Source organism: Centruroides sculpturatus, unplaced genomic scaffold, assembly GCF_000671375.1.
Source record: "Centruroides sculpturatus isolate CEXI.00-Female unplaced genomic scaffold, Cexi_2.0 scaffold174, whole genome shotgun sequence".
Lineage (NCBI taxonomy): Eukaryota > Metazoa > Arthropoda > Arachnida > Scorpiones > Buthidae > Centruroides > Centruroides sculpturatus.
In genome coordinates, this window is record NW_019384420.1 from 552488 (window position 1) to 566724 (window position 14237).

Genomic DNA, 14237 nt, shown 5'->3' on the forward strand with positions numbered 1-14237 from the left:
ATTTTTATGAGAAGATATTTGTAATAATTTACCATATATATATATATATTGTAAATTATTGTAAATATCTTCTCATTACATCCTTTTATCCTTCTTCCTTATTAATACCGAACCCATTCTTGCCATTCTTACTCCTGTGCCCACCAAAATACTAATACAAGTTTCTTCTTCCATTTCCCAAGTACTTAACCTTTTGCAGCTACCATCCTCCTTAATCATTTAATCAGTTTAACCAGTGTTATACTACTTACACTTCTTTTCTACCCCACTGCACTGCCCACATTGATCCACACTCACCATCCAACATCAACAAACTACAACAGCAAGTTAGAAAGAAATCAAATAGAATACTTCAAGACTCATCAAGAAGCATCGTTGGCTATCTTCACCAAACAAAACTACACACCTGTTGGAGATTGTGTGGAGAATCTTTTCTTCATCATCGGTTACTACACTATTTCACCTTCTCTCGGTAAGGTTTTCCAGCATTCCCTCTTCGTTTTCTTCCCCTAGGCATTTAGTAATTATATTTTGGCTTTTCTCTCAGCTGGGCTGGTGGAGTTTTTCTGGGTTTCCTCCACCTTTTTTTTCCCCTAATGGGGACCAGCTGCCCCTTTAATTTTACAGTCCTCCCGGAAGGCTGTAGCTAATACCAGCAGTGGTATTAGGCCCCTTCCAAATTCTTTTTTCCAATTTTCGCTGGAAATCTTTATCGCTGGATTCTTCACTGCGGACTTTCTATGTCAACCACTTTGAAACATCCAAAAAGACGTTAGGTTAGGTGGGGCTGGGTCACATACTGCAACTATCTTGTTTATCTTTCTCTTCTTCTTGTTTATATAAATTAGGTAAGTTAGCTAAGCAGCACATAAAACGTAACATACAGAATAAAATTTAAACATAGCAAATAAAATGTAAATTTTATGAGCCCTCACAAGGGACTAGAAACTATGAGCCCTACTTGAGACATCTATGAGCCCATTTAGGGACACTAACCCCAGTACACCCTTCAAAATATAACATTTTGGTCTCTTTGTGCTCACCGAGCAGTAAGGGGCCTAAAACCACAAAAACAAAAAAAAAAAATAGTAATCAGTAGATAGATTATTACACGATTCAATATTATTTATTGTAGAAAATAAAATTGATGCATCTAAATTCTATAAAGAGAGAATCCTTAAGTCCTTCAATACTTAACTCTGCTGAAAAGTCTACATGCACCATCCAGTTTTTCAGTTCTTTCTATTATTTATATTTAAAACATTTAAAAATTGAATTATATTTGTAGATAATTCAAGCTGTTTTATTATAAATTTTGTCAAATAGATGAAAGAATATCTTTTTTCACTCATTGGGATTCAAATTTGATAATCAGTTTATACATGTAATGTTATTTATTTACAAATTTTCTTTTCACTACTAACTTTCTATCTTTAGAATTAAAAATTAATTTGAACCTTTATAAATAATGGAAAATAAATTTCAGTTTAATAAAGCACCAGATCAATCATCCATCAAGCTTGGGACCAGAAGGGGTCTGGATTTATGGATTTTCCAGTTTTCTGCATTCAGGCAAAATATACACTTAAAATATAAAATAAACAACTTAATATACTTCTAAAGCAGGGTGGATTTGATCATTATTAATCCTCTTCAAATTAGAATACCATGTGTAATGTAATATTTAGGATGAAAATGAAACAAACAAAGCAGCCACATGGTGAACTATAGCCATGCTATAGCCTGCCAAAATCAAAACTGGCAAGTTTCAAAAATAGCTAGTTTTCTGGTAATTCCAGATTTCTGAAAGCTGATTAATTGGTCCATTACTATATATGCTTTTGCAATGTAATGCCAAAAGGAAATACAGTAATACCTTGATTTATGCTACACCAACTTACACGATCCCGGAGTTACATGATTTTCAAATCTTGCCGATTCATCTTTTGTTTGAGCGCCACGCAACTCTTGATTACTCACTCCCCCCACACTATTGTTCAGCTTACATGTTCGGATGTGTCTCGCGGAATTGACACATAGCTACAATTTATTTTGTGTTATTTATTTCTGTGTTTGTTATATCTATGGAGACTTTAGAGACTCTACGTGGTGATTTCTTGTAACCGTGAACGAATCAAAAGACAAGATAAGATTAATGAGAACATTTATTAGCTTACATACATCCGACTTGGATTTTACACAAATTTCGAAATTATACCCCGACTTACGCGAATTTGACTTATGCGGTCATCGCTCGGTCCCACCTATCGCGTAAGTTCAGGGTATTACTGTATTCACAATAACAATTCACTGTCATATGATCAGATAAAATTTAAAATAATTGTAGATTATTTTTACTTCTAAATGAGATACATATAAAAAAAGCATGCATAGATTCAGATACATTGCAGAGAAAAATAGAATTTTTGAATAATAGTTAAGAAATATTTAAAAAGAGTAATTATATTAATTTTTTTTTATGTATGGAGAAACTTTAATTTAAAATTATATAATTTAGTTTAATTGCATAATGTTACAACAAAATAACTTGATAAATATCTTATATTATTTGTAATTATTTATTTCTGTTTTACAGACAAAATACTTCATTGAGAGCTGAAAATTCTTATTTGAAACAACTGTTATCCTCAAAACATAAGTATTTACTCAACTAAAATTCTTAAGGAAATAATATAATACTATAATAAGATTTAATCTAGCTGTAAATTTTGCATTTTGACATAATATAAAGCATATTATATGTGTTATTGGAATAAGTGGAAAAAACTCGCACTGTACTTATATAAATGGATAATAAAAGTAGAAAATTCTTGCATATATCACTATACTATATAATCCACTGCAATTAAAAGTATTTTACCAATAATTCTGGAAAACTATTATAATTATAGATAAAATGAAAGAGTTTCGTACTTGAGTGTGGATAATATTATTTTTTAGTATTTGATTAGTATTTAATGATTTGATTTGTGTAATTAAAGGAATCAAGTTCAACTAACTGTTTTGTTTTCTATCAGTCGTGCAGAAGAAACAAAGGCAGTAGATTATGTATAGCAACAACATGTGAAACAATATTGTAATCAAGAAGTGACTTTTATGAATATAAAAATAAGATGATAATAATATCCAAACTGTATTAACAGATCTTCACATATACTTGTAAGAGAGTTTCAACAAATCACTGTCATGTAGTAAGGGAATGTTCACAAACCACATAGCCCAGCTGAAAGGAGTTAAAGGATAAGTCAGTGGCTACCATGGACTAAAATGAAGGAGGGGGTTTAGGTCTGGTCGTGTAGCATAGCCTCTTCATAATAAAATTATAATGAGTTGCAATATAGCCTATTATCTGTTGAAATTATGTTATAATCATCCAACTCTGATTTAAAAACCACAGAAGTTATTAGGCTTCAAACAGAGTAAACAAAATCATCACCCCGGCACATAGTCTAACATACATACATACAGGAAAAAAAAAGCAAATCTTTTGCATATCTTGACATTTCAAGGTATCCTGAGTCCAAAAACTAAATATCTGGGAGGGGTCATTTTTTGAGTGATTGCTACACTTTCCCTCTGTTATATATAACAGTTGGAAAAGTAAAAATTATCAAATACATATTTATATATTGACTGTGTCATTACTTAGAGGAGTTTTTTAGCTTTGGAATAAAGTTTTTATGTTCTATCTTTATTAGAACTCTATTTATTGAATATTTTATTCTGAGGTCACATGATAACATCAGAATTTCTGAGTCTATTTTGGTAACAAGTCCGCCCTGGTCAGGGTCAGAGTTGGAGTCAGATGGTAAAGCAAAGTTGGAGTCGGAGTCAGTAGATTTTTACACAACTCCACAGCCCTGAAAAAAAAATGTATTTTTTCTGGTCAAAGAAAAGCAAAGATAAAAATCACATACACAAACTTTTATGAAATTTTAAAATTTATAGAAAAACCATCATTCAATTTCAATAAATGTTCAATTTAATAGAACTAATGTTTACAACCATATTTTAATGGTCATCACAGATAAGATTTTAGAATAAATCACATTTTAGTTCTATTAAAATGAACATTGCTTGAATTTCAATGTACTGTAGTTTTTCTATTAATTTTGTTTCCAGTTTTGGATTATTAGCATTATTTTAAAATCCATTCTGCTTTGACATTATTTAATTTTTTTCTTGCTTAAATAATATTTATATATGAATGATATTAATTACAATGTACAAAGGAAACCTCTATTTCTAAAAATTTCTCTATTTAAATAAATTTTGATAATTTCTAGAAAATTGCCATTATGTAGTTATGAGATAATATTTTTAATATTTTTTGAAACAATTATATATTTATGGATATTTTTAATTTATTATATGAATTACAGATTTAAAATTTTCATCTTGTTAGATTTAGTACCAATGCTAATTTCTTGATATTTTAACATTTATTTAACAGATCGAATAATATGATGGATGCACATTCAAGTAATAACAGTTTTACAGGTTTGTTTATCATTAATTTATTTAACAAAACTTTATAAAAAGAATGTAGTTATATTTAAATAAACTATTTATATTAAAATTGAAATGTATTAAATTATTCAAAAACTAAAATTATTCATATGCTTTCCATCTTAGATAATATGAAATCTGACTCAAATACACAAAAGAATTATTCAAAGTAAGAGTTTTATTAAATTTATTCTTATTTTCTTTTAATGATATGAAACCATGCTTTAAACTTTGTTGCTGCTTCATACACAATAAAGTGCTATAAATTAAGACACTTGGCAGATTTTCTTATCTTTATTTAGTTGATATTTGTGAAAGTTACACATTTCAGGCTCCTAAGCCCCTCTTCAGCCAACTATGCATAAAAGTCTTACAAATTAAAGTGACATCAGCTTATTCTTATGTATTAAATTTATTCAGTTTGAATAGTTACTTTTTGCAAATTTTATACAAAATGTTTTTCCTTTTATTTAAAACAAGCTGCTGTTACTATGAAATTGATTAACAATTATGCATGTTGCTGTGGCCGGTGGCCATATCGGAATACGTTTATTTTATTATTATTGGTATATACATATTCTTAGTTTTAATATTCTTTCCCTATTTCTTCGATTTCTTTGTGTGTTCGTTCTAGAACATTCCATGACCGTTATAGCCTTTAGGGGGGATTAGCGATTCTGTGAATCGCAAAGAACAATAGTGCAGGAAATTACACCCCTCTGAGAGAAGAACAAAGAAGGGTGTGTAGAGGGGACTGAGGAGGTAAGAAGGGAGAGAATCGAGGGAGACACAGAGAGAATAAGACGTGTCGAGGTGAACTCCGGACTTGACTGAGAGCCGAAGAAAGAGAGACTTCTCGGGAGGGTCAAGCGACGGACTGGAGAGAATCAGAGTCCCCACGGCTGAAGGCCCAACGATAGAAAAACTGAAGACATTTTGCTTCACCAAGGAAGTAGATCCGAGGACACAGTAAGAGTTGGAAAGAGAGCGAAAAATAAAAACGATCCGACCTAGAGCGAAAAATCATATCGGAAAAAACGAGGAAAGTCCCGGGTGAAGTTGCTTCTTCCTTCTATTTTCCTTCTTGCTTCCGTAGTATTAAGCTAGGTTTAAGTTAGGTTAAGTTAGATTTTATCACGTGTATAGAAAATACTTATTGTCACGCGCCAAGTTAACGTCACCCCGCGATTTCTTGTACCCATCACGTTGTAATGATTGTATCTGAATCAATTGGGATCCATAAATAAAAGAACCTGTTTGTGATTTGTAAGAAAAGTGTTGATAATTATAATTGTCCTTACAACACAAAGACCACATTGCACTACTCCATACATATTTTCATGCAAATATGAGCATGTTCTTATATATGAAAATCACTTGCTTTGTGTTTTTAGAACACATATTTTGCTTCACTTACAAGAGCAGACCTTGCATATAAGAGCATGCTCTTATGCATGCCAGTTTGCCTTGGCTTAAGAGCACTGCACTGTTGGATTAATGTAAATTAAATATAAACGTACTTATACAGTAACTATTCATTGACATCTCTGAAGTAACCATAAAAATGAAAAGGCAAAAAGTGTTTCCAATACTATAAAAATTTTTTAAAAGTAGTGAGTTTTTTAGATACTTTGTGGAAATACAGTAAGAAATATAAAGAATAGTGGAATGCCAGAATCACTGAAGGCATCCAAATTTTTTTTCAGATTAAACATCTTTTGGGACTACACATTATTACAAGAAACAAGGTAAAAATGCATATAATTTACTGAAAATTTGCAATTATTTTGGTAAATAATCAGTTTATTCCTTTTATTTATATATTGGCACAATATCTCTTTATCAGATCTGATGATGGAATGTCCCAAAGACATTTAATCTGCAAGAAAATTTGATATTTATTAACTTATATTAATTAAAACCTATCTTTTGAATTCAAAATATTTTATATATGTGGAAATAAAATCAGAAATATCTGGTTGAGGGATAGTGATATAGTGACATTGAAGATGTCAAAGATATCTCTTTACTCTGAAAATATTATAGATTTTAATGATTGATCTGTTACTCTTGTTAATATTATTTCTCTATCATCCATGGATTTATTGTAATATACAGATGAGAGACAAAAATTATGACAAGATTACAATTTTCTGGCTCTGCTATGTAACATGCCATTTAAACTGCATATTTTAAAAGCAACCCCATTGTCTAAAAATGTGAAAGTTAAGTTAGCATCCCAGCATCATTCATGAGTGAAAGTAAAATTAACTATCAGTACATTTCAAAATCCCTTGATAAGTGAACAATAAAATGTTAAATTGGAGACTGAATGCATCATTCTGAAGCAGGAAAAACTACATGATTTTGCGATTTTGCTGCCCAGTATAGTCTGTTTATTGATTTTAACAACACAAAATGTGTTGCCCGACAAAGAGGTTGGCCAACATCAGTTTTCTGAAAGGTTGAAAACATGACTAGTTGTCACCAACAACTAATCAGGAAATATTTTGGACAATACTAGCACCTATTCATTAGTAGCAAGTAGCAGCATTCATCATCTTATTCCTTTCATCTTTTTCTTCATCTTTAACTGTCAATAAAAAAGCAACAGCAGCACTGGAGGATAATGTGGAGGATTTAGTGTCCACTTTCTCCACAAATATTGTTGAGAAACAAACCTGCCTCTAACTACAGTCAGCCAGTAAAATTGTGTGGTGTTTGCCTCACTGTAAAAGTGTTGGTATTTTAAAGGGTATCCTAAAATTAATGCAGGATTTAAATTTTATGTCATTTTTCTCCCATTTGGTTGACTGTGCCATATGAAGTGATATCTTATAGTAAACACATTGCAGTTAGTTAATATGGAGCGATACATGATGGAGAAGCACATAATGATTATCAAAACTTATTACTAGTATGGGGAAGTTTTGTTGCAACTGTGCACAAATTATGTGGCATTTTCAGTTGGAGAAACATACCAAATGAAATGACTGTGCAAAGAACAATTGATGCATGACCAACAAGTTACAGTATGGTGTAGCTTTTGGACCACTGGAGTGATTGGATCATATTTCTTTGAAAATAAGATGGAAAATGTAGCTACTGTTAATGATGTACACTATCATGAGATGATATCAGAGATTTTGTGACCTCATTTGGACAGTATGGATTTGAGTGATGTGTGGTTCCAGCAAGATGGTGCCACCTGTCATATGGCATATGAAACAACTGTGTTATTGCAACAGAAGTTTCATGGGTGACTCATCTCATACAACAATGATCAGAATTAGCCACCAAGATCATGCAATCTGACAACGTGCAAATTTTTTCTCTGGGATTTGTAAAGTCCACTAAAACAAGAACAATATCTGAATTAAAAGCAGAAATTCGAAAAGTTACCAATGAAATTGCACTGCAATTATGCAAAAATGTAATTGAAAATTTTGTCAAAAGAATATGAGAATGTCAGAAGAGTTGTGGGAGAATTTGTCAGATATTCTATTCCATATTTAATTGTAATGTTTATACTTAAAAATAATGTAAGAACTTTGCTGATTAATGAATAAATAATGCATTCTTTTTAAAATTTAAATCTGCATTACTTTTGGGACATCCTGTACGTATAAATAAATAAATTTGCAGTCATTTATTAATTTTATCCAGTACACTTTTATTTAAAAAATATCTCTAAATTTAAAATTTTTTTCCTGGTTGCTAGTGTCCCATACCTCCATATCCATGGGAGCAGCCACCTTCATCCTCATTGGGTGAATTCCCCTCTTTCATATTTCTATTCTATATATCTTTATTTTTGTACAAAATGATGCTATGCTACTATATAGATAAAATAACATATTTACTTCATCAAATAATTTTTTAAAAATTTCTAAAAACAATTTTTGTGATTACTAATATCCTTAATATGTTATCCAATGACAAAAGTTTGTTTTTAGAAACTTTAAGAAGTTTTTCAGTGAAAACATGAATAGCAACATTTATATTAGTCTCAATAGGTAAATTATTGGGTTGTTCGGAAAGTAAGTTCATTTTTTTCAGTGGAAAAAAAAAACATTTTTATAATAAATAAATTTTTTATTGAATTATATATCAACCATTTTGGTCAAATACCTGTTGTCATTTCTGGTAGTAGCATGATTTCACATTCATAAAAGTTTTTATCGTTGCTTACAAAAAACTGATCCAAGTGATTTTTGACATTGTTGTTTCAAGTAAATGTCTTACAGTTAAAAAAAATTTGTATAGACCGGAACAAGTAATAATCTGAGTGTGCTCGATCTGGCGAATATGGTTGGTGTGATAGCACGTCCCATCTAAGTTATAACAGTTTCTGACGAGTTACCAAACTTGTGTGAAATTTGACATTATCGTGGTAAAACACTACACCTGTTTTGTTGATCAATTCTGGCTGCCTTTTATGTTTGATGATATTACTCAATTTGTTTACTCGATGGCAGTACACTTTTGAATCAATTGTTAAATTGTCTGGTAAAAGCTCCAAAAAAAAAGTCCTTAAAATACCACCAAAGGGAGCATTATGAAGCACTTTAAGAACATGTGGAACCCATATATCAAGTTTTGAAACAAAACCAATTTGTTTCAGGTAATCATAAACAGTTCAATTTGACAAATTTAATCTCTTAGTGATTTCACGTGTTGTTATTTGGCAGTTTGCTTCAATCAGAGCCTTTATTTTGTTTTCATTGGCTTCAACTGGCCATCTAGAACGTGGTGCATCTTCAGTATTGAAATTGCCAGAACAAAATTTTGTAAACCAGTTTTGGCACTGTCGTTCTGTCAACACCATCTCCATACATGTACCACAATTTTTTCTTGCTTGAACAGCATTTTGATTTTTTGGTAATGAAAAAGCAAAATATGCCGAAAATGATGCTTTCGATCTTCCATGTTTGATGGGACACAAAAAATAAACAATTGCACAAAATCAAACAAAACTGTTTACAGATAAGCCTTAAAATGCTAGCTGTCAAAATATATATAGATAATATGGTTTAGAATGTAAATGGCAGAAAAAATACGACTAATCTGTCTAGTGGTAAAAAAAACGAACTTACTTTCCAAACAACCTAATACAATAGCACAAGAACAAGTGAAAAATTAATTTCAAAATATACAAGAAAATGCAATATGTAGAATTGAGAGTTTTAAAATTTATCTGTATTAAATATAAACAGAATATATAAATACAGGTAACCCCCGTATAACATGGCACTTCTATAGCACGGATTTATTCTAACACGGTTTGAGAATTGGGAACATCCCCGTATAACACAGTGCTTTTATAGCATGGGCTCACTCTAACATGGTTCAGGAATTGGGTAAAACCCTCGTACAACATGAAATGTAATAAAGGGTGTGTTCTTTTATACCTCCATGTAACTTCGCATGAGCATTCTAATTGTTTCCATGGCTACTTTAAATGCTGTTTCAACAAATAATCCATTTAATGGTTAAATTTTATAATTGGGATCCTTCTTTTGCCTCTAAAAGCTCATTTTAGAATTATAGATTCCTCCATCACGATACTATCGATAGTGCGGGCGCCGCCATATTTCTTTCACCGTCATTCCTAAATGCCTACAAACAGCAGCACACTCCCATTGCAGAGCGACCGCTATTAACGAACGCACCCAAAAACTGTTACCAGTTGATGATGCTCATGCTGAGATCATCATATAGCATGAATAATCCTCTGGTAAAATATTTACTTAAATAATAAGTATTTTACCTATGAAAAAAATGAATAATAAATCTGATTTAAATAAGGATTTAAAAGCATGTTTTTTAATTTTTGGAACCTAACCCCCCTTTTTGCACTAGTTCTTTGTTTTGTATAACACGGATTCGCATAACATGGCAATTTTCTGGAATGTAACTCCCGTGTTATATGGGGATTACCTGTATATTTTAATTTTTAAAACTCTGACATTATCTGAGTGACATTTTTTTTAATTCCTAATTCTTGATTTCATTGGATTACTTTAGTTTTATGTATTTGATGACAAATATATTTTGGTAATAAGGCTTTTCATATTCTATTATCATGCAAAGTAATCTAGAAAATGAAATGAAAAAATTTTTAATAATTTATTTGATATAATAATAATGAGAAATTAAAGTTTTTAAATTANATAAATTCAAAAAATACCGCCAAAAAGTACTGTTAATTACAGTGCGGCTAGACTGTTGACATGTGAAAAACTCCCTCTACCGGAGGAAAATATATCGCTAATAAGTAAAATAATACTATTATAATTTTATGCTCTAATGTTTTTGCTCATATTATAGATCATATTATCATTTTAAAGTATATAAATCACTATCTCACATTTTATATAAACGAAGAAGAATGTTTGTTAGTTTGTCCTTTATACATTTTAATACGGTTTGATCAAATACAACGAAACTTTTCAGGGACCATCTTCTCGTTCGAGAAGATTAACGACTATTTTTAATCGAATTAAGTTTAATTCCCGCCCTCAAGAAGCCATTTCGTCTTTCTATCCATTTCTATTCGAATCCCTAATCCCTCTTGATCAGTGAGATGATGGCATTCGAATAGCAAAATTTCTTAATAAAAAGTCATCGCTGATAACTTATTAGAGAGCATAAAAGATGTTTTTAGGAGTTTTCGAGGGTACGATTTTAAATATATGATCCATTTTCCGCAAAGTTTGATTATGATAATAATAGTCATTGATATCGTTATTATAATAACCGGATTCCACTGTATCACCTAATTTAATTTCTTCTCGAATGTTTAGATAACTTCATCCTGATGTCACGCTCGATATAAGAATCAAGCATCTATGTAAAATGCATCTAAGTACATTAATTTATTCATATTTTCTGCTAAGGCGAGACTAACTTTAAAAATACAGTGGAACTCCGGTTAACGAACGTCCTGGTTAACGACCAAATCGGTTAACGAACTTTTATTTTGCAAAAATTTTGTCTCGGATAACGAACAAAATTCGGATAACGAACGTAACTGTATTTTGTGTCAAATTTTAGTTGGTGTTAGGCATGCGCGAGTTAAGTATTGCTTTTCCGAGTGTTTGTGCTATACTTCTCTTTTTCAGTTTTGTGATTTATATATTTAATCAATATGGCATCCAAGAAAGAAAAAAGTCACAGTTGCAATAGAAAACGACAACGCAATATGAACGACAATGCGCTATCGCATTTGAGAAAAATTTTGATGAAAAGAGTAAGACAATCAACTTTAAATCAATTTCTTGTTCCTTACGGAGAGTTTGTTTGTTTTGTTAAGTTATGGCAACGAAACACTTGGGTGATCTGCCTAGGGGAATGCCTTCTGTGAGGTGTTTTTAAGGGAAACTGGCCCCTATTTAGGCGTTACAGACGTGGAGAAAACCCCACGTGGCCAGCCCGTCTGAGCGAGGTGCGAACCCACGAACGAACTCCCCGTGTTCAAGGTACGAAGACCACTTAGCCACTGGTGGGTTTTTTTTACCGAAAGAGACTTCGACTCGAAGAATCTTCCGATGAAGTGCTACCCGTTATTTTTTTGGAGGGGATTCCCCTTCTAAGCATTAAGGTTCGTATATCTCCACTTTTCTGCCACCAACTACAACAAACGAAGGTATGTACAGTGCTATTTTATTAAACAAAGTTTACATGTTTGTTGCTGTAATGATAGATACTACGTTTTCCTACATTTTCATCAAAGAAAATCTGCTGTATATTACAAATAAAATCACAAAAATTTCGGAGACTAGAACGGATTAATTGCATTTGCATTAATTTCTATGGGAAAAATTGCTTCGGTTAACGAACAATTCAGTTAACGAACGGAGTCGCGGAACGGATTAAGTTCGTTAACCGGGGTTCCACTGTACGTACTAAATAAACAAGATAATACAGTATAATTCGCCTATTTACTACAGAAGAAGAGTCTGATGACACTGTACTAATTTTAAGGACTAAAAATATGTTATATAGTAGTAGAATGTCTTTCAGCGATATTTTTACTTATGGTGGTAAAATTGTTGACATTATTTTTACATATTAAAAGTTTTACTATAGTACATCCAACAGGGCATATTTAATACAGCCCGTCTACTAAAGTGTGTGTCCACCGGTTAGGAATAGTACTGCCAGACAGTCTTCTGAATGTCTGACGGTGGGCCAGACATTCAGAAGACTGTCTGGCAATACTATTCCTAACCGGAGAAAAACAAGGCAACGAACTTTCGCGCTCTTTTTTACAAGTGTTGGCAACTAACTCCGGTTAGGAATAGTTTGCTAGACCGTCTTCTGAATATCTGGGGGCGGCCGCGCTCAACTTTTTGGTGACAAAAGAGTTAGGAAAACAGCACACCATTCAGTTGCAAATGGCATGGTTGAACTTCGTTGACTTAAAACTGCCATCAATGACCCTGAATTATATAAAACTGTATATATTCATTACAAAATGATTAAAGCAAAATACATTTTGAAATGACTATATTAAATGAATAAATACCGAATCGTTATATTTTCCAAAATCAAACCAACCTAGCTAAAATTGAATCACGTGTGTCTGCCTTCTGTCTGTATGTGTGTCCAGCAGTGGCGAATTTTTGCATAAGCGCAAGAGACGCGCGCCTGGAGCCTCATAAATCAAGGGGCCTCAAAATTCAGCCGTCAAAATTAAAAAATTACCGTATATTCCAGCGTATAAGACGACCCCCGACTTTTACAGTTAAAATACTGTAGAGGAGAAGGTGGTATTATGGAACCCCAATTACATTTTAGTGAATTGTAAACAAGGTATCATAACTAAATCCACATTTTTTGTGCAAAAAGTACTTGTAGCTATTAAACTAAATGTTCCTAATTGGATTTTTCGTTAGTGTAATTATAAGTATAGTTTTTGAAGGCTTTTGTACAAAAAGTCAGAAAGTAGACTTAGAGAAAATCGGGTGGTAATATGGAAGCTTACTGTATATTTTCAAAAAATGCTTTAATGTAGCCAAAAACAAATAGGAAAGTACAAATAATGTTAAATAATTACAAANAAGTAGACTTAGAGAAAATCGGGTGGTAATATGGAAGCTTACTGTATATTTTCAAAAAATGCTTTAATGTAGCCAAAAACAAATAGGAAAGTACAAATAATGTTAAATAATTACAAAATCATTTACTCCAATGTATTTTAACGCAAAAATGATTTAATATTTTAAAATTAGTCTATATGTAAAATGCACCATCTTACTCCACCTATCAGGTTTATTTTTATAGACTACAAGAAGGACAAATTAAAACGGTTAAACTATCGCTTTCTTCAATATTGGCACAAGAACAGTGTGTCCATTTATCACAACTGCTACATTTATTGTTATTTTTCAAATAAATAAACATAAAGTTTCAACTTACTTGTAGACTATTCACTTTACCAGACGATACTCTCACTTCGCGCATGCTCAGTTTCGCTATTTTGTAAACAGACGATACTTTTTTCATGAAAAAAATGTTTATTTCGATTGTTATCTTACATTTTATTTCTTGTTAAGATAGTATTTAAATTTAAAAAATGTTTTCATAAATAAAATAAAACGTAAAAACATTATTTTATGGTTTGAATTTGTTGGTAATACTGAACACCAGGGGAGTTGGGTTCCGTATTAAAAGCACCAATGGGGTCCATATTTCACGCATCT

At 31.7% G+C, this 14237-nt stretch overlaps 1 long non-coding RNA gene across 1 annotated transcript in view; it reads left to right on the top strand.

Moving 5' to 3' along the window:
• Positions 1–5555, top strand: part of LOC111619386 — an 11171-nt gene extending 5616 nt beyond the window's left edge. The window contains exons 2-4 of the long non-coding RNA XR_002755740.1: positions 2597–2659; positions 4475–4521; positions 4657–5555. This is a non-coding gene — a long non-coding RNA (uncharacterized LOC111619386). The remainder of the gene's footprint in view (positions 1–2596; positions 2660–4474; positions 4522–4656) is intronic.
• Positions 5556–14237: the final 8682 nt, after the last annotated feature.